The sequence below is a fragment of the Balaenoptera musculus genome, chromosome Y, assembly GCF_009873245.2.
Source record: "Balaenoptera musculus isolate JJ_BM4_2016_0621 chromosome Y, mBalMus1.pri.v3, whole genome shotgun sequence".
NCBI classification, from domain to species: Eukaryota; Metazoa; Chordata; class Mammalia; order Artiodactyla; family Balaenopteridae; genus Balaenoptera; species Balaenoptera musculus.
Window position 1 is genome coordinate 809,258 of NC_045807.1, and position 27,523 is coordinate 836,780.

At 37.7% G+C, this 27,523-nt stretch overlaps 2 pseudogenes; one reads left to right on the plus strand and one right to left on the minus strand.

Annotated features, from left to right (window-relative positions):
- LOC118889458 overlaps nucleotides 1-21,620 on the minus strand; it is a 43,778-nt pseudogene extending 22,158 nt beyond the window's left edge.
- Nucleotides 21,621-23,306: 1,686 nt separating this feature from the next.
- On the plus strand, nucleotides 23,307-26,651 carry LOC118889459 (annotated as a pseudogene).
- The last annotated feature ends 872 nt before the right edge of the window (nucleotides 26,652-27,523 follow it).

Consider the following 27,523-nt stretch of genomic DNA (forward strand, 5'->3'; position numbering starts at 1 on the left):
TAGATGAACACAGTGAGAATGTTAACAACAAACTAGAAAATATAAAGAAGAACCAGTCAGAGGTGAAGAATACAATAACTGAAATGAAAAGTACACTAGAAGGAATTAATAGCAGACTAGGTGATACAGAAGAATGCATTAGTTATCTGAAAGATAAAATAATGGAAATTGCTCAATCAGAACAATATAGAGAAAACCAAATTTTTAAAAATGAGGACAGTTTAAGGGAACTCTGGAACAACTTCAAGTATACTAACTTTCACATTTTAAGAGTTCCAAAAGGTGAAAAAAAAGAGAAAGGGGTAGGGACTTCCCTGGTGGCGCAGTGGTTGAGAATCTGCCTGCCAATGCAGGGAACATCAGTTTGATCCCTGGTCCGGGAAGATCCCACATGCTGCGGAGCAGCTAAGCCCGTGCGCCACAACTACTGAGCCCATGCTCCGCAATTACTGAAGCCTGTGTGCTCTAGGGCCCGTGTGCCACAACTACTGAGCCCATGCACCTAGAGCCCGTGCTCTGCAATTAGAGAAGCCACCGCAACGAAGAGTAGCCCCCACTCGCCACAACTAGAGAAAGCCCGCGCGCAGCAACGAAGGCCCAACACGGCTGAAAGTAAAAAAAAATTTTTAAAGAGAAAGGGGTAGAAAATGTATTTGATGAAATTATGACTGAAAACTTCACAAACTGAACAAGGGAACAGATTTCCAGTAATAAGAATCACAAAGAGTCCCAAAAAGATGAACACAAACAGACTCACACCAGGACATACAATAAAAATGGCAAAATTAAAGGTAAAGAAAGAATTTTAAAGGCAGAAGGGAAAAAACAACAGAACTTCCATAAGGCTATTAGCTAATTTTTTTCCCAGAAACTTTGTAGAAGGGAGTGCCATGATATATTTAAAGTATATATTCGTCTTTCTGATAGTAGCCTGTGATGAAGAAAAGATTTAGATTTTAACGAAGTCTAATGTATTCTAACTTTTGTTTGTCACCTGAACTTTTTGTGTTATAGCTAAGGAATCATTGGCAAATCCAATGCCATGAAGCTTTTCCTGTATATTTACTTCTAAGCATTTGCAGTTCTGGCTTCCATGTATAGGGTTTTTAACAATTGGAGTAAATTTTGTATATGGTATAAGGTAAACATCCAAACTGAATGGTCTTGGCACATTTCACCTCTGATGAATATCAATTTAGCAAGACAAGAGTTGGGGTTTTCTCCTCAGGTCCTCTATATATTTGTCTTTATACCAGTACTACATTGTTTTTATTACTGTAGTTTAAAGCTAAGTTTTCAAATGTGAAAATTATTTATTAGCTCTACTGAGACAGGCTGGGACCTGGGAGCCTTTGCTGCAACGGTTGCATCTGGACGCACCTCTCCTTTAGCAACAAAATACAAAGAAACTCTATGGGACTAAAAATAACTGCAGGAACGCGCAGTTAGGATAAATTCTGGACCAAAGATACAGACACCAAAAAAAAACCTCAACTGCCACTTCCGAAGAGCCTGGAGCAAAAACAGGGGGTCGGGGAGCAAAAGCAGAGTAATGAGTGTGCTGCTTGCACACAACACCACCTAAGCGGTGGGCAAACCACCTAAGCCACAACTCCGTCCCAACCCCTGGACACACCCCTAGCCTCACCCCATGTAAAAAACCAGCTTGCCCCTCTCAGGGAGCGAGCAAGCAAGAGCACCCGTTACTTGTTCTCACTCTCCCCTGCTGCAGCAGAGGCCCCAATAAAGCCTTGCCTGAATTTCTTGTCTGGCCTCTGATCAATTTCTATTGATTAAGGAGGTCAAGAACCCTGGTCAGTAACACTATCATGACTCATTTTTCTTAATTTTGTTTCTAGGAACTTGTCCATTCCATCTAGGTTATCCAATTTGTACACATAGAATTGATTGTTGGTTATTTTTTAAATCAAATCAAGGGTAATTTCCAAACTTTCATTTCTGATACAGTAATTTGTGTCTTCTCTTTTTCATTAGTTAAATTAGCTAAAGCTAGTCAATTTAGTCAATCTTCTGCAAGAGCCAACTTTTGATTTTGTTAATTTTTTATGTTGATTTTCTGTTCTCTATGTTTTTTATCTCCATTCTAAATTATATTGAATCCTTCTTTTCATTAACATTGGGTTCAGTTTTCTCTCTCTTTCTATTTTCTTAATGTGCAGATTGGGTAATTGATTTGAGTTTCTTCTTCTTTAAAGTATGCAATTACAGCTATAATTTTGTTTTTCAATCTGCCTTTGCTATATCCCATCAATTTTGGAATATTTTATTTTATTTTAAATTTTCTTAAGGTATGTTCTAATTCCGCTTGTATATTTTAATGTGTTGTTAGAGTATATTATACAATTTCCACATATCTATAAGTTTCCAAGCTTACCTTCTATTATTGATGCCTAGTTTTAGTTTGTGGTAATCTGAGAAAACACATTTTACAATTTTTGCCTTATAAAATTTATTAATAGTTGTTTGGTGGCTTAACATGTGCTCCCTCATGGAGAATCTTACAAGTGCACTTTTTTAAATGTGTATTTTGCTTTTGTTGGTAGAGACTTAATATAAATATCTATTGTGTCCAATTGGTTTATAGTGTTGTCCAAGTCCTATATTTCCTTCTTAATCTCTATTTGTTTGTTTCAAAGTTGTGTTTTGAAGGCGTCAACTGTTATTATAGAATTATCCATTTCTCCTTTAATTCCGTGCATACTTCTTTTCTCTATTGGTTTTTGTTCTTTGGTACACATACATGTATCAAATCTTCCTTTTCTGTTTCTTGTCATAGTTTTAGACTTAAAGTATATTTTGTCTGGTAATAATATAACCACCCCAAGTATTTGATTGCTAATTAAATGAATTTTTTTCTAACCCTTTATTTTCAACCTATCTGTGTCTTTTGCTCTAGGTAAGACTCACTTTACGGGAAACATATAGTTAGATTGTGTTCTTAACAAATTTTATTCTGCCAATATGTTCCTTTGATTACAGACTTTAATCTATTTACATTTAAAGAAATTAATGATAAGGGAGAACGTACTCCACATATTTTGTTGTTTGTTTCTTATACATGCAGTTTTTGTCCTTTATTTTCTCTATTACATTTCTTTATGTTTTGTTAAATTTCTGTAGTAGATTGTTAACTTCTCAGTTGCTTTTGTGTACATTCTATAGAAATTGTAGTTATGATCATTATGGAGATTGCATCAAATATTCTAAAGCTATAATAACATAATTTAAATTGTTACCAATTTAACTTAAATTCCGTACTAAATCTCTACCCTATACAATGATGCAACTATTTTTACCCTCCTTTGTTTTACCAATATCAAAAACTATCTTTCTACATTTTATGCCCAATGACAAAGATTTCTAATTATTTATATACATTTGCATTTTAAATCCTGTACAAAGAAAAAGTGAGGTTAGAAACCAAAAATGCAAAATACTGACTTTTATATTTGCCCACATATTTTTCTTTAACGGAGATATTTACATTCTTACATGGTTTTTAATTACTCTCTAGAATTATTTTAGTTTAACCTGTAGATTTTTCCTTTAGTAATTCTTAGGAAAGGTCTATTAAATAAACACTCTCAACTTTTGTGTATCTGGGAATGTCTAAATTCTCGTTCATTTTAAAAGGGAAATTTTGGTGAATATAGAATTCTCAATTGACAGTTTTATTTTTTTTTTCTCTTTCAGCAATTGAAATATATTATCCTAGTTCCTTCTGCTTGCCAATGTTTTACATGAGAAATGCCTGTGTGACTTGCAGGGATGGTGTTCTACGCATATACGTCCAGGAGGGCCATTGTCTAATCATTGGGTAGTTCTCGGTGTATTTATTTAGGGAACATCCATACTGTTTTCCATAATGCCAGTTTCCAATGTGCAGTCCTGCGAATGGCTTAGAGGGATTCTGATTTCTCCAAGCCCTCTCCCGCATGTTTTCACTGCAGACATTTTGACCACGGCCATTCTGACTGGTCTGTTTTTAGCTGTACAGCCTCTTGACTCTGTTATATATGTATATATATCTATTCTCTTTTTGATTCTGTTTCCATTTAGGTTATTCCAGAGTGTTGGGAACAGTTGCCTAAGTTCAGCTTAAGTCCTGTCTGATATTCTGTTTTATACATATTAGTGTGCATATGTTAATCCCAACCTCTTAGTTTATGCCTCCCCCCAACTTTCGCCATTTGGTAAAAATGCTTTTGTTTCTAAATCTGTGACTTGGTCTGTGTTCTGTTAAGTATAGTTTATTTGTATCATATTTTAAAGCCCCCTGATAAGTGATATCCTATGACATGTCTTTCTCTGTCTAACTTACTATCCTGAATGTGATCCAATCCAGTTCCTTCCATGTTGCTGTAGTTGGCATTTTTCCATTCTTTTTTTATGGCTGTGTAAAACTCCACTGTATCCATGTACCACATCTTCTTTTTTTCAGTCATCTGTTGATGGGCCGTCTGGTGGGTGCCATATCTGGGCTATCATACGTAGGTTTGCAAGGAAAATAGGGGTGCCGGTGTGATTTGCATCGATGGTGGTCTATGCATATCTGTCTAGGAGGGCCATTGGGTGACCATATGGTAGTTCTTGGTGTATTTATTTAGGGGAACTCCATACTGTTTTCCATAATGCCAGTTTCCAATCTGCAGTCCTGCGAACGGCTTAGGGGGATTCTCATTTCTCCAAGCCCTCTCCCGCATGTATTGCCTGTACACATTTTGACCACGGCCATTCTGACTGGTGCGGAGTGATACCTTGCTGTAGGCTGCATTTCCCTCTCTCAAATCCTTAGCGATGTACATCATATTTCCTTGCGTGTGTGTATTTTTAAGAACACTGGGAATAAAATGTACCTCTCGTAATTGGCTCGTGAAAGTGGGCCATGATTTGAATCCTTTTTCAGTGGCCTTTCCCAGGACATTTCTGGAGGGTAGGTGTCATTTACAGCCCATCAGGCCTTTTGATAAGGAAGTGCCACTAAGCACCGTTTTTTAAGCTGTTGTTGCAAGAAGTTTTCACAAGGCTGCAGGATTTTTTTCCAGCATGGTCTGGGTGGCCAGGAATCCAGAAGATCGGAAAACACGTGTCCTGGAAATTAGATTAGAGTGGAATGTGCCACCAAAAACACCCAAGGGATTGTGTCACATTACTTCTTCTCCCTAACCCTCCAACCACTTGACAGATCTCCATCCCTGCAAAATCGCCGAGATGAGAGTGTTGCCATAGGTAAGTGGGGCAAATCTGAGGTAGGAGTCTGGAGGAGGGAGCCCCAGCACCAAGAAACCTGGACACCGGCTGTTTTAACAGTGCTCTTCCAGCCACAGGGTCCATCATCCTTTGGGTTCATTGTGCTTGGCTAGCTGTAGGAAGGTACTCCACGATGTGGAGATAGTGGTGCCGTCCAGAGTGGACGAGGCACTACAGCTGCACGTGGGACCGCTTTGCTGGCAAATCCTCTCCAGCTGTCTCGGTCCCACCGCAGTCCAGCTTTGGGACCCAAGCCTGCTCACCCTCCAAGGATGTGACTCCAGGCCAGGTCACCGAGGCCTGAGGGGAATAGGGTTGCATTCTTTTATTTTATTATTAACTGAATTTTTATTTTACAGTGCAACATACTTAATTACTGTGTTGTGTCTTTTTAGCTCTACAGACGCTTGATTCCCTTATATATGTACATATATCTATTCTCTTTTGGATTGTGTTCCCATGAAGGTTATTCCGCAGTGTTGGGAACAGTTGCCTGAGTTCAACATAGGTACTAGCTGGTATCGGTTTGATATACATTAGTGTGCATATGTTAATCCCAACCTCCTAGTTTATGCCTTCCCCAACCTTCTCCACGTGGTACAAATTCGTTTCTACGTCTGTGACTCGGTCTGTGTTTTGTAAATTATAGTTTATTTGTATCAAGTTTTAAAGCCCACCGATAAGTGATGTCCCAGGATATGTGCCTTTCTCTGTCTAACGTACTATCCTGAATGTGATGCAATCTAGGTCGTTCAATGTTGCTGTAGTTGGCAGTTTTTCATTCTTTTTTATGGCTGTTTCATACTCCACTGTATCTATGTACCACATCTTCTTTTTTCAATCTCTGTTGATGGGCCGTTTGGTGGGTACCATATCTGGGCTATTATACATAGGTTTGCAAGGAAAATAGAGGTGCCGGTGTGATTTGCAACGATGGTGGTCTATGCATATCTGTCTAGGAGGGCCATTGGGTGACCATACGGTAGTTCTCGGTGTATTTATTTAGGGAACCTCCATACTGTTTTCCATAATGCCAGTTTCCAATGTGCAGTCCTATGAACGGCTTAGGGGGATTCTCATTTCTCCAAGCCCTCTCCCGCATGTATTGCCTGTACACATTTTGACCACCGTCATTCTGACTCTTGCAGGGTGATACCTTGCTGTAGGTTGCATTTCTCTTTCTTAAATACTTAGCGATGTAGATCACTTTTCCAAGTGTGTGAGTTATTTTTTAAGAACACTGGGAATAAAATGTACCTGTGGAAATTGGCTTGTTGAAAGTGGGCCCTGATGTGCATCTTTTTTCAGTGACCTTCCCCAGGACATTTCTGGAGTGTAGGTGTCATCTGCAGCGCCGATGACTTTTTGATTATGAAGTTCCCCTAAGCACCGGTTTTAAAGTTGTTGTTATGAGAAGCGGCCAACGATCAGCAAGATTTTTTTCAAGCAGAGTCCAGTTATCTGCGAATCCAGATGTTCGGAAAATTCGTGTCCCAGAATTTAAAGTAGAGCAGAATGTGCCACAACAAACACCCAAAGGATTGCGTCACATTACTTCTTCCCCCTTACCCTCAACCTCTCAACAGATCGCCATCCCGGCAAAATCGCCGAGATGAGAGTGCTGCCGTCAGTAATTGGGGCGACACTGAGGTAGGAGGTGGACGTGGGAACCCCAGCACCAAGAGACCTGGACACAGCGTGGCTTCACAGCGCTCTTCCAGCCACAGGCTCCATCATCCTTTGGGTTCATTGTGCTTGGCTAGCTGTAGGAAGGTACTCCACGATGTGGAGATAGTGGTGCTGTCCAGAGGGGACGAGGCACTACAGCTGCACGTGGGGCCCCTTTGCTGGCAAATCCTCCCCAGCTGCCTCACTCCCACCACAGTCCAGCTTTGGGACCCAAGACTACTGAGGCTCCAGGGATGTGACTCCAGGCCAGGTGACCGAGGGCTTAGGGAATACAGGTGGTGTTCCTTTGTCTTAAATTGAATTTTTATTTTATGATGGAACACCCTTAATTTACACTGCTGTGTTTCATTGGCTGTAGAGCCACTTGAATCCGTTATACATGTATATATATCTGTGTTGTTTTCAATTCTCTTTCCAGTTAGCTTATTGCAGAGTGTTGGGACCAGTTGCCTGAGTTCAACTTAAGTCCTGGCTGGTGTTCTGTTTTACATATATTAGTGTGCATATGTGAATCCCAATCTGCTAGTTTATGCCTCCACCCAACCTTCTCCCTTTGGTACGCATTCTTTGGTGTCTACGTCTGTGACTAGCTTTCTGTGTTGTAAAGTATAGCTTATTTATATCAAGTTTTAAACCCTACCCATAAGTGATATCCTATGATATGTGTCTTTCTCTGTCTAACATGCTATCGTGAATGTGATCAAATGCAGGTCCTTCCATGTTGCTGTAGTGGGCATTTTTTCATTCTTTTTTATGGGTGCGTAATCCTCCATTGTACATATGTACCACATCTTCTTTTTTCATTCCTCTGTGGGTGTGCAGTGTGGTTGCTGCTGTATCTGGGCTATCATACATAGCTCTGCAGGAATGAAGGGGAGTTTTTACTGTTCAGAATATTCCTTCCACATGATGAGTCATTTGTCTTCCACTGCTTTCAGTATTTCAATATCCTGTTTAAAAAATTTGTTTTATATTGAAGTATAATTGATTTACAATGTTGTATTAGTTTCAGGTGTACAGTAAAGTGATTTGGGTATATATATATATATATATATATATATATATATATATGTAGTTTTTCAGATTGTTTTCCCATGTAGGTTTTTACAAGGACTGAGTAGAGTTCCCTGTGCCACATACATTAGGTTCTTGTTGATTATCTATTATATGTGTAGTAGTGTGTATATGTCAGTCCCAATCTCCCAATTTATCCCTCCCTCCACAAGTTTCCCCTTTGATACTTTCTGTTTCTCTACCTGACCATTTAATGATGTTGATCATTCAAGTTTTCTAATTCTCTCCTCTGCCTTCTCTCACCTTGTTGAACATGTATACTGTTTTTTTTGTGTTTTTGTTTTTTATACTCTCATCTCCAATTTCTATTTGGTTCATATTTATCATTTCTACTTTTTTGATATTCTCATTTTTTCATATATTGTTTTTCTCATTTTCTTTAATCCTTTGCCGCCTTAGCTCTTCAGTCACTTCAAAGAGAGCTGTTATAAAATATTTAAGGGGATGCTTTCTGTTAATTGATTTTATTCCTTGAATGAACTGTATTTTCCTGTTACTTTTTATGCCCTGTGTTTTTTGTTGAAAATTGGGCATTTGACTATTGTAATTTGGTAGCTTTGGATATTAGCACCTAATCTTTTCCTGAGGTTTCCTGTTTTATTTTTGAATTATTGAAGGCAATAGTAAAATTTCTGAGATTTTTCAAACTACTTTTCAAAGACTGTTCTTTTAAAAATGTGATTACTAAAGTTTCTCTTATTTTGTCTCTTTACCTTTTTCTTATCACTTTGTTTTTTAGAATTGTCTTGTGTCTATAGAAAAATAGAGCAGAAGGTACAGAGAGTTTTATATACCTCATGCCCCTCACAAGAATATCTTCCTCTATTATGATTATCCCATACCAGAGTGATACTTTTATTTAAATCTAAGCACCTACCTTGATATATCATTATCAAAAAACAGTCCAAAGATTATATTAGTGTTCACAGTTTGTGTTGTATAGTTTACAGGTTTGAACAAATGTAGAATGAATGTATTTACCATTATAAGATCAGAAAGAGGAATTTCATTGCCTAAATATCCTCTTGTTGGTTCCCTCTTTTCCCTGTACCAGATCCTGGCAGCCACTACTTTTTTGACAGTTTCCAAAGTTGTACCTTTTCCAGAATATCATATAGTTTGAATGATACATTATGTACCTTTTTTCCCCCCATTTTTCACTTACTTGCATTGAAGTTTCCTATCTTTTCATGCCTTGATACTTTAGTTATTTTTAGTAATAAATAATATATCTGTATATGTATACATCACAGTATATTTTTCCATTCATCAACTGAAGGAATTTTTGGTTGCTTCCATGTTTTTTCAATAATAAATAAAGCTGCTATAAATGTTTATGTGCAGATTTTTGTGCGCCTGTAAGCTTTCAAGTCCTTTGGGTAAGTAACAAGGAAAATGATTCTTGGATCATAGGGTAAGAATACATTTAGTTTTGTAAGAAACCATCAAAGTATCATGTGAAGGGGCTGTACTATTTTTTCAACTTTTAACCGTTTGTATTAAATTATTTTTTCAAGCTTTATTGAACTAACTTTATGTATAACATTGTGTAAATTTAAGGTGTACATGTGTTGATTGGATACACTTAGATATACATTTATAGATTTGTATTTGATTACCATCAGAGTATTAGGTAACACCTACATCATGCCACATATTATTTCTTTTAAGGGATGAGAACATTTAAAATCAAGTTTCTTAGCAACTTTCAAGTATATAGTAGGAATTGTTACCTGTAAGTACAATACTGTGCAAGACATAACCATAATTTACTAATCTTCCTACTGAAAATTGTACTCTTTGACCATCTTCCCATGTCCACCAACCCCCATCCATTGGTAAACACCATTCTACTTCCCATTTCTATGAGTTTGACTTTTTTGATTCCACATATGATATAGTAGTTGTATATTTCTAACTTATCTCACTAAATATAGTGTCTTCAAGCTTCATCTATATTGTTGCAAGTGGAAAGATTTTTTTCTTTCTCATGGCTGAATAATATTCCATTGTACACATAAGTACCATATTTTTTATCCATTCTTTCATCGATGGATGAAAAGATGTTTTGTGCCTTGGCTATTATGAATAATGCTAAACGTGGGAGTGCGGGCATAGTTTTGATATCCTTTTTTATTTCCTTTGGATATATAGCCAGAAGTGAGACTGCTGGATCATTCAATTTTTTGAGAAGACAAGTACCGTCATTCATAATGGCTGAACCAATTATAATCCTACCATCAACAATGCAGAAATGTTCCCTCTTTCCACATCTTTCCAACAATTTATATATGTTTATTTTTCTAAGAGGTTTGAGGTCATATCTCATAGTGGTTGTCATTTGCATTTCCTTGATGCTTAGTGATGTTCAGCATCTTTTCATGTACCTCTTGGACATTTGTATGTCTTCTTTGGAATAACATCTACAGAGTTCCTCTGCCCAGTTTTAGTTGGATTGTTAGTCTTTATTATTGAGTTGTGTAAATTATTTACATGTTTTGGCTCTTAACCCTTACCACGTATGTGGTTTCCGAGGTTTTATCCCATTCTGTTGGTTGCCCGTTCATTTTGTTGATTGTTTCTTTTGCTGCGCAGGCTTTTAGTTTAATGCAACCCCACCTGTTAAGTTTTGCTTTCGTTGTTTATGCTTTTGGTGTTATATCCAAAAATGCATGCAAAAACCAATGTCAAAGAGATTTGTTTTATGTTTTCTAGCTTTACGGCTTCAAGTTCTACATTTATCTTCTATACATTTCAAGTTAGTTTTTGTATGTAGTACAAGAGATGGGTCTAATATTATTTTTTTAAATTAATTTTTTATTTATTTATTTTTGACGGCGTTGGGTCTTCATGGCTGCGTGCGGGCGTTCTCTAGTTGCGTCCGGTGTGGGCTACTCTTCATTGCAGCACATGGGCTTCTCATTGCGGTGGCTGCTCTTGTTGCAGAGCATGGGCTCTCGGCACGTGGGCTTCAGTAGTTGTGGCATGCGGGCTCAGTAGTTGTGGTGCAGGGGCTTAGTTGCTCCGTGGCATGTAGGATCTTCCCGGACCAGGGCTCGAACCCATGTCCCCTGCATTGGCAGGTGGATTCTTAGCCACTGAGCCCCCAGGGAAGTCCCTAATATTATTTTTGAGTATATGCTTATCCAGTTTTATCAATGACATTAATTTGGTAAAGAAACTGTCCTTTTCCCACTAAGAATTCTTAGCTCCCTTGTCAAATATTAGTTTACTATGTGCAGTGGATTATTTCTGGACTCTCAGTTCTGTTCCATTGGTCTATTTGTTCATTTTTAGCCCAGTACCATTCTGTATTGATTACTATAGTTTTGTATTATAGACAGAAATTGATAAGTGTTAGGCCTTAAGCTTTTTACTTTTTTAGGATTGCATCACTATTAGGGATTTTTATTGTGATTTATACAAAATTTTGTATTGTTTTTTTTTTTTTTCTATTTCTGTGAAAATGTCATTGTAATATTGATAGGTTTTGCATTGACTCTGCAGATTGTTTTGGATTCTATGAACATATTACCAAAACTTATTTTCCCAATGCATACACATGGCATTTCTTCCATTAGTTTGTATATTCTTCCATTTCTTTTATCAGGATCTTGTACGGTTTAGTGCACAGAACTTTACCTTTTTGGCTAAGTTTACTCCTAAGAATTTTATTGTTTTTGAGGGCTCTGATAATGGGATTGTTTTCTTTATTTCTATTTCAGCCACTTTTAGTACAGAGAATGCAATTGAATTTTAAAGTTTTATGTGAAAATTATATTTCAACTTCTGTATACTCTGCAGCATGCTCACCATCAAAAATTTAGGTTCAGCCTATTACCATACAGTTGCCCCCTTTACACATTTTGCTTTTCCCTCTTCTTCCCCTCTGCTAACCACTGCTCTGTTCTTTGTATCTACATGTTTATTTTTGTTTGGTTTGATTTATGTATTCATTCACTTTTATATTCCTCATGTGACTGACATCATTTGGCATTTGTATTTGTCCACCTGACATTTTACTAAGCATCATACACTCAAGGTTCATCCACATTGTTATAAATGGTAAGATTTTGGATTTTTTAAATTTTGTAAATTTTCAATTTTTAAATATTTTATATTTTAAAATGTTATAGTGTTATATATATAACTATATAGTTGTATGTAGTTATAGTAAAGTATATATAAAACTATAGTTACAGTTTTTATATATAAATATATATATTTATCATATAATTTATAATACATATATAATTTAATATATTGTATATATTATTCCCTTATTAGTCATCAGTCTATTCTGATTTTCTATTTCTTTATTATTACGAAAATGTGTTCACTTCTAGGTTGTCCAATTTGTTAGTGTATAGCTTTTCATAATATTTTCTTATAATATTTTGTATTTCTGTTGTTGTTTTTTATAACTTCTCTCTTATTTCTCATTTTATTTATCAAAGCCTGTTCTTTTCTTAGTAAGTATAGCTAAAGTGTTGTCAATTTTGTTTATCTTTTCAAAGAACCAGGCTTTTAGTTTTATTGATTTTTTTTCCACTGTCTTTTGTCTGAATTGTATTTATTTCTGTTCTGATCTTTATTTCTGTTCTTCTATTGACTTTAACGTTTACTTGTTTTTTTCATTTTTTGCTCTTTTAGGTGTAAAGTTATATTGCTTGAGATTTCTTACTTCTTGAGGTAGGCCTGGATTGCTATAAACTTTTCTCTTTGTACAACTTTTGCTGCATTTCATAGATTTCTGTATGTTGTATTTTTATTTTCATTTATCTTTAGGGTTTTTAAATTTCTTCTTTGATTTCTTTCTTGACCCATAGTTGACCCACTAGCATGTTATTCAGTCTTCACATATTTGTGATATTTTCCCAGCTTTCTTCTTGCAGTTGATTTGTAGTTTCATACCACTGGGATCAGAAAAGACGCTTTATATGATTTCAATTTTCTTAAATTTATTGAGACTTTCTAACATATAGTTTATACTTTAGAATGTTCCACATGTACCTGAAAAGAATGTGTATTTTGCTGCATTTCCATGGAATAATCTGTATAAATCTATTAAATCCACATGGCATAATGTTTCACTAAAGGTCACTGTCTCCTTGTTTACTTTCTGTCTGGATGATCCATCCATTGATGAAAGTAGAGTGTTAAAGTCCCCTAATATTATTGTGTTGCTCTCGTTTTTTTCTCTTTAGGTCTATGAGTAATTGCTTTATACATTTTGGTGCTCCTATGTTACAAGCATGTATATTATTAACTGTAAGATTTTCTTGATGAGTTGTCCCCTTCCTTATAATGTAATGTCTATATTTTTTGATTACCTTTTATGGCTTGAAGTTTATTCTGTCTGATATGAGTGTGACTGTGCCTGATATGAGGATGACTATTCACCTAATGTGCCTGTTTTCGTTTGTCTGACATTTCCTTGGATTATCACCGTCCCTTCTATTCTTTCACTTCGAGACTATGTTTGTCTTTAACACTGAGAAGAGTCTTCTGGAGGCAGCAGGGTCTCGTGTTTTAATCCATTCAGCCACTCTGTGTCTTTTGAATGGTTAATGCAAGCTATTTACATTTGAATGAATATTGATAAATGAGAACTTATGACTGCCAGTTTGTCTTTTCTTTTCCGGTGGCAGTGTATCTCCATTGTTTAATTTTTCTTGTGTTTCTGTCTGCCATTTTAGTTTCATCATTCCTCTGCTCTAGATTTATATGATATGGTTACTATGAGATTTATACAAAATGTCTCATAGATAAAATAGTTCTTTTTCTGAACATAGCCTCTTACCATCTCTTGCCTATACCAGTTCTGGACATAGCATCTTACCATCACTTGCCTATACTTTTCCTCTTCCCCTTTTATGTTTTATTGTCTCAAATTATTTTTTTATGTTGTGAGTTTGTTAACAAGTTGAAGTAGAGTTATTTTTACTACCTTTCGTCTTTTAACCTTTGTGCTATAGTTGTGTTTAACAAATAACAATATAGAATTTTAATTTCCTGACTCTATTTGTCATCTTATTGAAAGTTTTGCCTTTCATTTCAGGTTGAAGGAGTTTGCTCTGAAAAAAAAAAATTTTTTTTTTTTTTTCCTGTAAGATGGGACTAAAGATGATACATTCCCTCAGCTTTTGTTTGTCTGACAAAATTTATTTCTTCTTTGTGCCTGAATGATAACGTTTCTAGATACAGTACTTTGGGGTAATAATTTTTATCTTTCAGTATTTTGAGGTCTTATTCCATTCTATCCTGGCCTCTACAGTTTCTGCTGGGAAATCTGCTCGTTGCCTAATGGGTTTTCCTCTGTAGGTACCATTGGTTTTTTTCCTGGCTGCCTTTAAAATTCTTTCTTTGTCATTAACTTTTGACCGTTTTAATATAATGTGTTTTGGAAGCTGCCTTTTTGCATTGAGGTAATTAATTAGGTGTTCTCTCAGCTTCATGTCTTGTATATCCAGTTTTTTCCCCAAGTTTGAGAAGCTCTTAGTTATTATTTCTTAAATAACCTCTCTGCTCCCTCTCCCTCTCTTTTCCTCCTGTGATACCCATTATCCTAATGCTGCCCTTCCTAATAAAGTCATATTTTTCACATAGAATATCTTTATTTTAAAAATATTTTAATTTTTCTCTTGCAGTTCTCCTGGTTTTACCTCCTCTATGTGTTCTAGTCCAATAACTTGTTGTACAGAAGTGTGGAATTCTCAGGTAAACTGGTGTGCTGGGCAGAGGTTCCTTTGTTGAATTACATGTGTTTTACTTTTTGTATACTGAAGGGGAGATACAAAGGGAGCATCACACTTTGCTAGGATGCTGATGTCACTCTGCAGCTAATTTGTGTGTGGTGATTTTATATCCTGCAATGTTACTGAATTTTTTGATTAGTTCCAATTGATTTCTGATTGAGTCTTTATGATTTTCTATACATATGATTATTTTATTTGCATAACAGGACAATTTTATTTTTTCTTTTCTGACTTAGATACCATTTAATAATTTATCTTGTCTGATTGCTCTAGAAAGTATTTTTAGTACTATTCTAAACAAGAGCGGCAAGAGTGGGCATAATTTGTCTTGCTCCTGATCTTAGAAGAAAAGCTTTAAACCTTTTACATTAAGTATTATTTTAGTTATGGGATTGTCAGAAATAGCCTGTATTCTGTCCAGTTATGTTCTTTCATACTTATTTTGTCTTTTTATTATGAAAACCTGTTGTAATTTTAATATGATATATCGTATTTATTAATTAGCATAAATTAAACCATTCTTGCATTTTAGAGGTCAATTCCACTTTGTTACGGTGTATGATACTTTTAATGTAATGTTGAATTCAGTTTGCAAATATTTTGTTGACGATTTTTGTGTCTACATTTATCAGAGATATTGGCCTGTAGTTTTCTTTTTTGTAGTTTCCTTATCTAGCTTTGGTATCAGAATGTTACTGGCTTCATAAAATAACTTTGCAAGTGTTCCTTCCTGTTCAGTATTTTTTAAGAGTTGAGAAGGATTGTTTTTACTCTTTCTATTAAATGTTGAAAATGAAACCATCGCATTTTCTGATTTTGTTGTTGTTGTTCATAGCTATTTGTTACAAATTCCATCACCTGAACTTGACTGCTTGTATTTTCTCTTTATTCTTTATTCAGTCTTGGTAAGTTTTTGTCTATGGAAATGTATACTTTTCTTCTAAGTTATCTCATTTGTTGGTATATAATTTTTATTCTAGTCTCATGATTATTCATTTTGTGGTATCAGTTGTAATGTCTTCTCATTTCTGATTTTATTTACTTGAGTCTTTTTTTTTTTCTTTGTTAGTCTAACTAAAAGTTTGTAAATTTTGTTTCTCTTTTCAAAAACCGGGCTCTTTTCCTTGTTGTTGTGTATCTTTTCTATAGTTTTTCTGATCTTTATGTATTTCTGCTCTACTGTTATTTTCTTCCTTCTTTTAACTGTGAGTTAAGTTTGTTTTCTCCATCTGATTCCCAGAGGTGTAAACTTAAGTTGTTTGTTTTAGATCCTTTCTCTTAATATACATGTTTACTACTATAAGCTTTTCTCTTAGAACTGTTTTTACAACGTTCCACAGGTTTTGGCATGTGGTGTTTCCATTTTCATCTGTTTCAAAATATTTTTTTATTTTCTTTTCATTTCTTCTTTGACTTACTGACTGTTCAGGATTGTCTTTAGCTATCAATGTTTGTAGATTTTCAGTTTTCTGGTTGTTGATTTCTAGTTTTATACCATTGTGGTCAAAAAGGTGTTTGGTATAATTTTATTACTGATTTTGCTAAGAATTGTTTTGAGCCTACTACATAATCTCTTCTGGAGAAAATTCCTTTTGCACTACTGCTGTTGAATTCCATCTCTTCTACGTGTCTGTTAGGTCCATTTGGTCCATTGTATGATTCTAGACCAAGGTGTTTCTTTGTTGATTTTCTCTCTGGATGATATACCTTTTTTTTTTTTTTTAATGCAATTTTTTTTTCTCTTTTTAAAATTAATTAATTAATTAATTTGGTTGCACTGGGTCTTAGTTGTGGCAGGCGGGTTCCTTAGTTGTGGCATGTGAACACTTAGTTGCAGCGTGCATGTGGGATCCAGTTCCCTGACCAGGGATCGAACCCGGACCCCTGCATTGGGAGCACAAGGTCTTAACCACTGCACCACCAGGGAAGTCCCTGGATGATATATCTTTTGATGAAAATGGGGTATTGAAGTTTCCGGCTATTATTGTGTTGTTGTAATTTTTTCCCTTCAGATTTCTTAGTATTTGCGTAGTATGTTGTTAAAAACTAAACTGAGTAAGTATGAAGAACTAATTGGGTATATTGAATGATTCATGAGCTGGGCAGCACCTCATCTGGCAAGCAGAGAAATACTCCAGGGAGAGGTAGAAAATGAAAGGCTTTTAGAAAGAAGTGTGGGACAAGTAAGTCATGAGCAAAAGAAAAATGAAAATTTATTGGAGATAAGTAAGAGTTCAAGTGACAAGAGGTTTTCATTGGTTGAGCTGTGGCATATCCATTGACTGGACTTGTAGCTGGGGAGAAAAAAAACTTTCTTCTTCCTGCAGGAGTAGTAATGTAGTTGCACTTACTGTTTGAGAGTGTAAGGTATGTCCCTTATATGGTTCTGTAATTGACATCTTCCTATTTGGTGTAATTGGCAATGATTGGTCAGATGTGAAAAGTTCTTCCAGAGGCCTTCCCGACTCTAATTTTAGTTCAGGTTTTCCTTTATTAACTTTCACAATAGTTAGGGTCTCCATGTTGGGTGCATATTTATTTACAACTATTATCTTCTAATGAGTTGATCCCTTTAACATTATATAATGACCTTATATAATGTTATAATGACCTTATATAATGTTATAATGACCTATAATGTTATAATGACCTGTAACATTACACACGATCTTCCTTATCTCTTGTTACCATTATTGGCTTAAAGTCCATTTTCGCTGATGTAATATAGCTGCACTCACTTTTTTACACGTCCACTTGCATGGAATAACCTTTTCCACCACTTCACTTTGAGTTTATGTGTGTCTTTAGAGCTAAAGTGAGTCTCATGTATGCAGCATATAATGAGCCATATTTTTCTATGTCTTCAATCCCTCTGTGCTTTTTGATTGGAGAATTCAAATCATTTATATTAAAGTAGTTATTGATATATAAGGACTTCCCAATGCCTTATAAATTGCTCTCTGGCTGTATCGTAGTTCCCTTCCTCTCTTCTTCTGCTCTTGCTGTGTTTCTCTGTGAGGTGCTGATTTTCTGTAGTCGTATGCTCCGATTTCCTTTTCTTGATCTTTTATGAATCTAGTATGGATTTTTGCCCACTTGTTACCATGAGTCTTGTATAACACATTGCATGTATAGTACGCTGATAACAACTTAAATTGCATAGAAAACTCTAAACTTTACTCTCCCCTTTTGTTTTTAATGTTACAATTTGCCTCCTTTTATATTATTAACAAATTATAGTAGCTATATTTATATTCGATACTTTTGGCCTTTAATGTTTATATTGTAGTTAAGTCATTAATAATCAACCTATTACAGTATTAGAGTTTTCTGAATTTGACTATACATTTTCCTTTGCCAGTGTGTTGTACAGTTTTACATGTTTTTACATTACTAGTGTCCTTTCATTTCAGCTTGAAAAACTCAAATCAACATTTCTTGTAATAAAAGTCCAAAGGTAATAAATTCCCTCAGCTTTTGTTTTCTGGAAAAGTCTTTATTTCTGAAGGATAACTTTGAGTGACAATATTCTTGGTTGATAGCATTTTTCAGTGTTTAGAGTTTATTATTCCACTCTCTCCAGCTGAGAAACTTACTGATAGATGTGGTTTCCTTTGTAGGTAAAGACTTTGTTTTTTTTCTTCCTAATTTAGGATTTTTCTTTGTCTTTGAGGTTTATGGTGTTTTAGTTACACCTTGGAGAAGATCATTGGACTGAAGTACTGACTTATTGGCTTCATGAACCTGAATATCCAAATTTCTCCCCAGGTGTGGAAAGTTCTCAGTCATTATTTCTTTAAATAAGCTTTCTGCCTTTTTCTTCTCTTCTCCAGGAACTCCAGTAATTCAGATATTGGTTTTTTGATGCTGTCCCGTAGACCACAGAGAACTTTTCCCCACCCCACTCTTTTAATTTTATTTATTTATTTATTTTTGGCTGCGTTGGGTCTTCGTTTTTGTGCGAGGGCTTTCTCCAGTTGCGGCAAGTGGGGGCCACTCTTCATCGCGGTGCGTGGGCCTCTCACTATGGCGGCCTCTCTTGTTGTGGAGCACAGGCTCCAGACGCGCAGGCTCAGCAATTGTGGCTCACGGGCCCAGTTGCTCCGCGGCATGTGGGATCCTCCCAGACCAGGGCTCGAACCCGTGTCCCCTGCATTGGCAGGCAGATTCTCAACCACTGCGCCACCAAGGAAGCCCCCCACCCCACTCTTTTAAATTTATTTTTCCCTCCTGAGAATAGTTGATTTCAAAGTTCCTGTTCTCTGTATCACTGATTCTTCTTTTTGTATATTCTGCTGAATCTGTAAATCGGCGACATTTTTTCTTAATTACAAATTTAATTTTACTATGAATGATCATTCCGTTCAGATTTTCTATTTCTTCCTGACTCAGTCTTGGATGAGCATGTCTGTAGAAATTTATCCATTTCTTCCAGGTTGCCCAATTTGTTAGTATATAACTCTTCCTAGAATTTTCTTGTGATTGTTTATGTTTCTGTGATATCAGTTGTAGTTTCTACTCTTTCATTTCTTATTTTGTTTACTTGAGTCCTCTCTCTTTTTTTTTTAAAAGTTTGCAATTTTAAAAAAAATTTATTTATTTATTTATTTATTTATTTATGGTTGTGTTGGGTCTTCGTTTCTGTGCGAGGGCTTTCTCCAGTTGTGGCAAGCGGGGGCCACTCTTCATCGCGGTGCGTGGGCCTTCTCACTATCGCGGCCTCTCTTGTTGCGGAGCACAGGCTCCAGATGCGCAGGCTCAGCAATTATGGCTCACGGGCCCAGTTGCTCCGCGGCATGTGGGATCGTCCCAGACCAGGGCTCGAACCCGTGTCCCCTGCATTGGCAGGCAGACTCTCAACCACTGCGCCACCAGGGAAGCTCCTCTCTCTTTTTTCTTGATGAGTCTGGATAATGTTTGTCAGCTTTCTTTATCTTTAAAAAAATGCACAGAACTTGAGGCTTGCTGAATTTCTCTAGTGGTATGTGTCTGATTTTTCCTCTCTAGTTGTTACGTAACTGTTGTAGGTTTTTGCTTGGTGGTTACTATCAGGTTCATACATGTTAATCTATAACTATATCTGCTTGTTTTAAACTGGTAGTCATTTAAGTTCAAATACCTTCTAAAACATCCCCACCCCCCCACATTTTGTGTTTTAGATGTCATATTTTATGTTTTCATGTTTATGCCTTTACTGTTTGTTGTGGTCATAGTTGATTTTACAATTAATTTTTGGTCTTTTAATCTTTGAACTAGCTTATTTAAATTGTTGACCCTCAGTCTCTACTATATGTTTGCCTGTACATGTGGGATTGTTTCCTAGCTATAGATATTTATTTCTTGGTATAGCTTTTTCTCTTCTACTTAGAGAAGGCTTTTTTTCATTTTTTATAGGATAGGTTTAGTATTGATGAATTCTTTTAGTTTTTGCTTGTCTGAGATGTTCTTTATCTTTCCTTCTATTTCAAATGATAACCTTGCTGGGAAGAGTATCCAGGGTTGCAGGTTCTGTTTCAGCATTTTGAATATATCATACCACTCCTTTCTGGCCTGCAAAATTTCTGCAGAAAAATTAGCTGATAACCTTGTAGAGGTTCCCTTGTATGTGTCTTTGTTATTCCCTTGCTGCCTTTAGAATTCTCTATCTTTAACTTTTGCCATATTTTAATATGATATGTCCTGCTGTGAGTTTCTTTGGGTTCATCTTGTTTGGGAACCTCTGTGATTTCTGTACCTGGAAATCACAGGTACAGAAGTATCTGTTTCCTTCTTCAGGTTCAGAAATTTTTGCCACATTTCATCAAACACCCTTTTGATTCTTCTCTATCTTCTTTTTCTTTTGGGACCCCTATAATGCAAATGTTGCGATGCTTGATATTGTATCAGAAGTACTTTAAACCTTTCTCATTTATTAAAACTTGTTTTTCTTTTTGTTGTGCTTATTGCATGATTTCCATTATTCTGTCTTCCAGATCAATTATGCATTCTTCTTTATCACCTAATCTGTTGTTAGTTCCTTCTAGTGAGCTTTTTATTTCAGTTATTGTATTCTGTTGTTCTGACAGTTGTTTCTTTTTGTTGTTGTTTTTAAAATTTTCTAGTTCCTTGGTAAAAGTCCCATTGTGTTCATCTATTCTTTTCCCTAATTTACTTATCATTCTTCCTAGTAATTGTCTAAACTCTTTATCTAGTAAATTATTTCTGTTCCATTATTTGTTTTTTCAGGGTTTTTTTCTTGTTCCTTTGATTGAAAGAAATTCCTCTGTATTCTCATTTTGGTTAAAGTTCTCTGTCTCTATGAAATTAGCTGAAACTGTTACCTATTGCAGCCTTGCAGAGGTGTCCTTGTTCGGCAGTATCCCTATACAGTCTGTGTGTGCCCAGTGCCTTTGGTAGGAGAGCTGGATCTGACAGGAACACAAATCATGTCTTTCCCCCAGAGTGTCCTGGCAGTTTTCACCAAGGTAAGAGGTGGGACTGGAAGTGGAAAGGCTAGAGCCAGAGCCTGGTGTGAGCTGGGGCTTTTCCTCTGACAAGTGGCAATGTCACACCATTGGTGGTGGAATAAGGTCCCAAGTTTCTGAAGCAGAAGCCCTGACGGTCAGGTTCAAGGGGTGCACCCATTCCCTCTAAGTGTGTGCTCTCCCCCCTTTCAGTACTTGCACTGTCACCTTAGAGGGGAGCATTGCTGGAGCAAGTATGGTCACTTGGCATGGGTCTGCGTATGGACTGTTGTGGCTGTGGCCTGGGACCACTTCTAATCTGCTGACTTCATAAGTGCGTATAACATCTGCCCCCTCCACACTTACCTGTTTCAGTCTGAGCCATCTTTGTCCCTCACACTGAGCACTCCACTCAGCTGCTGCAGCCCTTGACCTAGTGTGGTACTGCATCTGAAGCAAGTGGAGCCTGAGCAGGTGCTTGGCTGAGACTGGGGCATGCACCAGAGTGATTGCAGAAAACATCCAAAGTCCAGTGCAGTTTCAATTTGCTTGCTCTGCCTTGTTTTGTAAGTAAGTATATATATTCTCTTCATTAGTGGAGTCTAGGTCTCTTACAGCCCTCCTGGTAGTCCCACTGGTTTTCTAACAGCTAAGGGGACTTATCTTCCTGGTGTTGGGCTCCAGGGCTGGAGCCAATATATAACTTGGACAGCTCACTGCTCAGGGAGGGTGTCCCTCCTTTTTTGTGTCCTCTCCCAGGGGCATAGGTCCCAACTTGATTGCTTCTCTTCCCTTCCTGCAACATTCTGTGTAAATCTTTCTTACAGCCTTGGATTGTACTTATTCATTGAGGGAGGTGAGTTTCATATCCTCCTACTTTACCGTCTTGACTTCAATACTTCTTTTCCTTGTCTTCAATTTATACTTTTCTTTTTTTGTGGGAGGGAAGATGGTGTTGCTGTACATAGTATTGTTCTTGTAATTTCAATTTCAAATTCTACTGTGTTTATTGCTGTTATAAAAGAAAGTAATTGACTTTTTAATAGTAACCTTGTATCTGGCAAACTTGCTATTTCTTGTCAATTGTTTTGGACCTTCTAGATATATTATTATGTCATCTGTAAACAAAGACTTTTATTTTTTCCTTCCCAATCTGTATACCATTTATTTATTTATTTATTTATTTATTTATTTATTTATTTATTTATTGTCATTTTGCATTAGCCAGACTTCAAGCATGATGTTGAAGAGCAATGGAAGGTGGAAACCTCTTTGTCTTTTTCTTCATCTTTATATAAAGGCTTTGGTTTCTCATCATTAAGTGCAATGTTATCTGTAGAATTTTTGTAAATATTCTTTAATAAGTTAAGGAATTTCTCTTCTATTTCTAGTTCACTAAGCTTTTTTTACATTAAATGGGTATTAAGATTTTGTCAAAGTCTGTTACTGTATCTATTGTATAATCATTTTTTTTTTCCAGTTTAGGACTGTTAATATAATGGAATACATTAATTAATTTTTAAATGTCGAACCAGCCTTGCATACTTGAGATAAACGCAACTTGGTTGTAGCAGGTAATTTTTTGTACATTGCTGGATGTGATTTTCTAGTATTTTTATAAGGATGTTTGTGTTCATGACCATGAGATATTGGTCTGTAGTTCTCTTTTTCTTTTTTTTATAATTTCTTTGCTTGGTTTGGGTGTTAAGTTAATTTTAGCCTCAAAGAATGAGTTAGAATTTATTTTATCTGCTTCTTCCTTCTGAGAGAGATTGTTGAGAATTGCTCTAATTTATTTCATAAATGTTTGATAGCATTCCAGTGAAGTCATCTGGCCCCAGTGCTTTCTGTTTCATAAAGTTATAAATTACGTATTAGGGGCAGAGATCAAGATGGTAGAATAGAAGGACATGGAGCTCCCTTTCTTCAACAAACACATCAAAAAATACATCTACATGTGGAAAATTCTCACAGAATACCTAAAGAACACTGGCAGAAGATCTCATACAACCAAAGTTGCAAGAAAGATCACCACATAACTGGATAGAACAACAACCACAACAAAGGTGGGATGGGACTGGCACCCCTGGGAGGAAGCTGTGAAAGAGAAAAGTTACCTCACCCTGGAAACACCCTTCAGTGGCTGGGAGATCAGCTGGGACAGATTGGGAGCTTCAGAGGCTCAAAGAAGGGTGCAGCAGCTGGCTTGCAGCAGACAGTACAGGGAGAGACCAGCACAAGTCATGGCCACCTCCCTGCACTTACCAGCCTGAGACATATGCCTGCTTGTGGGCAGAGCAGCTGGGTGCTGAAACTCAAGCTTCAGAGGACGTACCCAGGGAAAGGACTAGGTTTGGCTGTGTGGAGACAGCCTGAAGGGCCTGGAGGATGATCCAGGCCACAACTGGGGGTGAGTGCAGGATGAAGCCCAGATCCACCGTAGGAGCCCCACTGTCAACATGCACACAAAGGGAGGGACATTGTCCTGCCATGGCAGCTTCACTCTCAGTGTGTTCACAGCAGGTGGGGTTCCACCTCTATGGGCTCTGGGAGCTCAGGGAGTTGCCCATATGCAGAGACAGGGCTGAAATCTGAGCCAATCCTCCATGACTTTGGAGGATTTACTCCACTGGAGGTTTTGTGAGTGTAGCACCTATGGGACTTCCATTACTGGTGCTCCCCGTGGCTGGGACAGTTTGGTGTCAGCAGAAGTGGGCTTTGTGGGCATGTGAACATGGAGGCAGGGCTGGGGTCTGGGCTGATTCCTGGTGCTCCCTTGGTGGATCTGGCTGTTGTGACTATGATTTCACCAGCACATTTTTGAGTGCAGCACCTGAGTGATCTCCTGGACAATTGCCCATGTTCCCACAGCTGGGAGGAGGGCAGGCAAGGTCAGTGCCAACAACAGTGTACTTTGTGGTCCTGCACAATGGATGACAGGTGACACCACAGAGCCCACTTCCCAGTGGAGAGCTCCTGTGGAGGAATACCCAGTGGCTCCCCTCCCAGCAGGAGTGCTCCAGTCCTACCTACCTCACACCACAGCTTAGAACCTGGGGGCTTCTATGCCAACAACTGGGGAGTGGACCCTGCCCTTGAAAGGACTGTGACAAGCACAGAGCAAAGAAGAGACCCAGCTCAACATCCAGTGCAGGTTCTGGCTATCCCAACAGCAATCACATCCCCTATCAAAGGAACAATGTTCAGCACAATCTGAAGAAAGACATAGCAGGCATCCATACCAAAAACAGCCCTTGCACCAAAAATGTTAGCCTTACAAGGCTACACAGGGATGCTCCCACATAAAAACAACCTTTAAGACCACAATAGATAAGTGTTTCTCCTAAAGTCATAGATTCAGAGAAATATAAGTAAAATGAGGAAGCAGAGGAAGACTCCCAATTAAAAGACCAAGAGAATTCCCCTGAAAGAATAAACAATAAAACCGACCTCACCAGTGCACTAGACCCCAAGTTCAAAAAGGAGGTAATAAAAATGCTGAAGGAATTAAGAAAATCTATCAATAGAAATGCAGATTACTATAAAAAGGAACTAGAAACTGTAAAGAGGAGCCAATCAAAATTAGACAACTCAATTGCCAAAATGAAAACTGAGCTAAAGGCAATAAATAATTAGTGAAATAAGTAATACAGAAGAATGAATAAGTAATCTGGAATATAGAAGAAGAGAAATCACCTGATCAGTACAGCAGACTGAAAGACGAGACAGAGAGAGAGAGAGAGAGAGAGAGAGAGAGAGAGAGCAATATATGAGACCTATGGGATAATACAAATCCTGTCAATCTATGCACAGTAGGGATCCCAGAAGAACGAAGAGAAAAAGGGATTGAAAAAGTATTTGAAGAAATTAGGGCTAAATAATGGAAGAGATATCCAGGTACAGGAAGCACAGAGGGTCCCAAACAAGGTGAACCCAAAGAGACCTACACCAAGACATATAATTAAAATGATAAAAGTTAAAGAGAGGATTCTAAAGGCAGCAAGAGAAAAACAAAGAATTAGTCACATGGAAACCCCCATGGGCTATCAGCTGATTTCTATACAGAAACACCAGGAGGGAGTGGCAAGGTATATTCAAAGTGCTGAAAGGGAAAAACCTGCAACCTAAGATACCTACCCAGCAAGCTGATTATTTAGAATAGAAGGAGAAACTAGGAACTTCACAGACAGGAAAAAACTAAAAGAATACAGCAATACTAAGCTTATCCTAAAAGAAATATTGAAAGGTCTTCTCTAAATAGAAAAGCAAGAATCATTTGGAAAGAGAAAATCGCGGTCGGAAAAGCAACTTGAAGTTTTGTACGTAGGGGACTTTATATAGATAGATAGATTTATATACTGTAGATCACTTACATAAGCCAGTACATAGGCTTCTGTTTTGTTTTGTTTTTTTTTTTAGGCTTCTTTTTAATCAAAAAAATTTCTCAGGGCCAACAAGAGAGTGAGCAGGCAGGGTGGGTGGGCTGACAGACAACAGAAAACATAATACAAAGGGAGGGAGCTAGTGAGCAGTGAGTGAGCCACTCAGGGTGGTGGCTGCCTCTGAGATTCCTGCCTTCCCTCTGACCCCCCTCCTTGGAGACCACAGTGCCTCTGGTCTCCAGCAGAGCAGACGGGCAGACCTAGCCGTGGCCTAATTGCTGAAGGTGGATCGGAAAGTAAAGCTCAGAGCTGATTCTTTCAGGGAGTGGATCACAAGTGAGGCAGAAAATATGGTGGCAGTTTTTTCCCCAAAGAAACTGTTAGAACATAATAGTTTTTTTTGAAGGAACCAAGCCTAAACACCCCTGACCTAATTCAGATCCACTCAGACATGAATCTTCCAGTCCCTGAACCCCTTCTTCTCACCAATAGCCATGATGGACTGAATAGTCCCATTTACAAGAGGTAAAGTTTGGATGAATGTGAAGAGGCCTTCCAAGGAACCAAGGTGTTTGTGATGCCCAAAGGGATGCTAAAAAATCAACCAGCAGCTGGTGGACATTATTGAATAAGTGAAGCCTGAGATTCGGGTGCTGACTGAGAAATGCAACATGGTCAAAATGTGGGTACAGCTCCCGATTCCTAGGTTAGAATATGGGAACAACTTTGCAGTGTTCATTCAGGAGGAGACAATAGCAGAACTAAGAACAGTTGAGAGTGAAGCTGTATCTTATCTGGACCACATTTCTCTACATTATATTACAAGAACCAAATTGGTTTCCAAAAGAGCTAAATATCCCCAAGTGGAGGACTATTGCCACACCATGACAGAGATTGATGTGAAAGAATACATCTGCCTTCAGCTCATCCTATCGGAGCTAAGGAATCAATCTGTCACTCTATATGGCATGATCCTGAAAAATATTGAGAAAATCAAAAGTCCCTGGAGCAGCAATGAAGAGATGCTGTACTGAGGCCAAGGCCAGGGCCAGGGGACTCTGAGAGCCTGGCTCAAGACCGACATTGCCTTGGTTTGTTACACAACTATCATGATGGGAAAACTGGCTGGAAATGATAATCACATCTCTCTCTGTTTTAGTTAGAGTCTAATGAACCTGTCATGTGCTCTGTGATGAGTTTGCCTCGTTTTTCAGGCCTCAGAATCTTTTATGTTTCCTTCCCTAATACCCCACACTCCCCCTGCCCTAATTTCCAGAGAACTGCAAGTTTGTGTGCACAGGATGTTAACATAGGAATACTTGTGTTTCGTCTCCCCACCTCCCTCCTGTGTCTTGGGCTTTGTGATGATCAGTTGGTTACAGGGTGAGGGAACTGGAAGGAAAGTGCTAGGTGCTTTGTAGAAACTGGGGGCAGGGGGCCAGCTCCTCTCTTCCTGATGGAAGGTTAGTATCTCTTGCCACCATGGGACGTTGGATCATCCCTGCCACAGTTGCCCTGGTGATGGCTCAGGGTTTCCCATATACATATGTTGCACCTTGAACCTGATCATGACAAGAAACACCTTAGACCTTCCACAAATTCCCTAGCTCCGTCAGATGTTTTTACAACTAGAATTTTCACACACACAGATGTGTGCAATATACACACACAGACATACGTGCACGTACATGCCTTCCTGCTCTGTTACTTGATGCCCCTCCCCACCCACCCACAAAACCTCCCTCTCTCTCTCTGTCTCTCTCTCTCTCTGTCTGTCTCTCAGAGACACACACACACACGCACTTCAGAAATGATAGTTGTCCTACACCTCACACACTGGGGACCATGGTCTCCTGATATTGCAGGCTACTGGTGCCTGAGGTTAGTGAGTTGGAGGAGAGCTGAG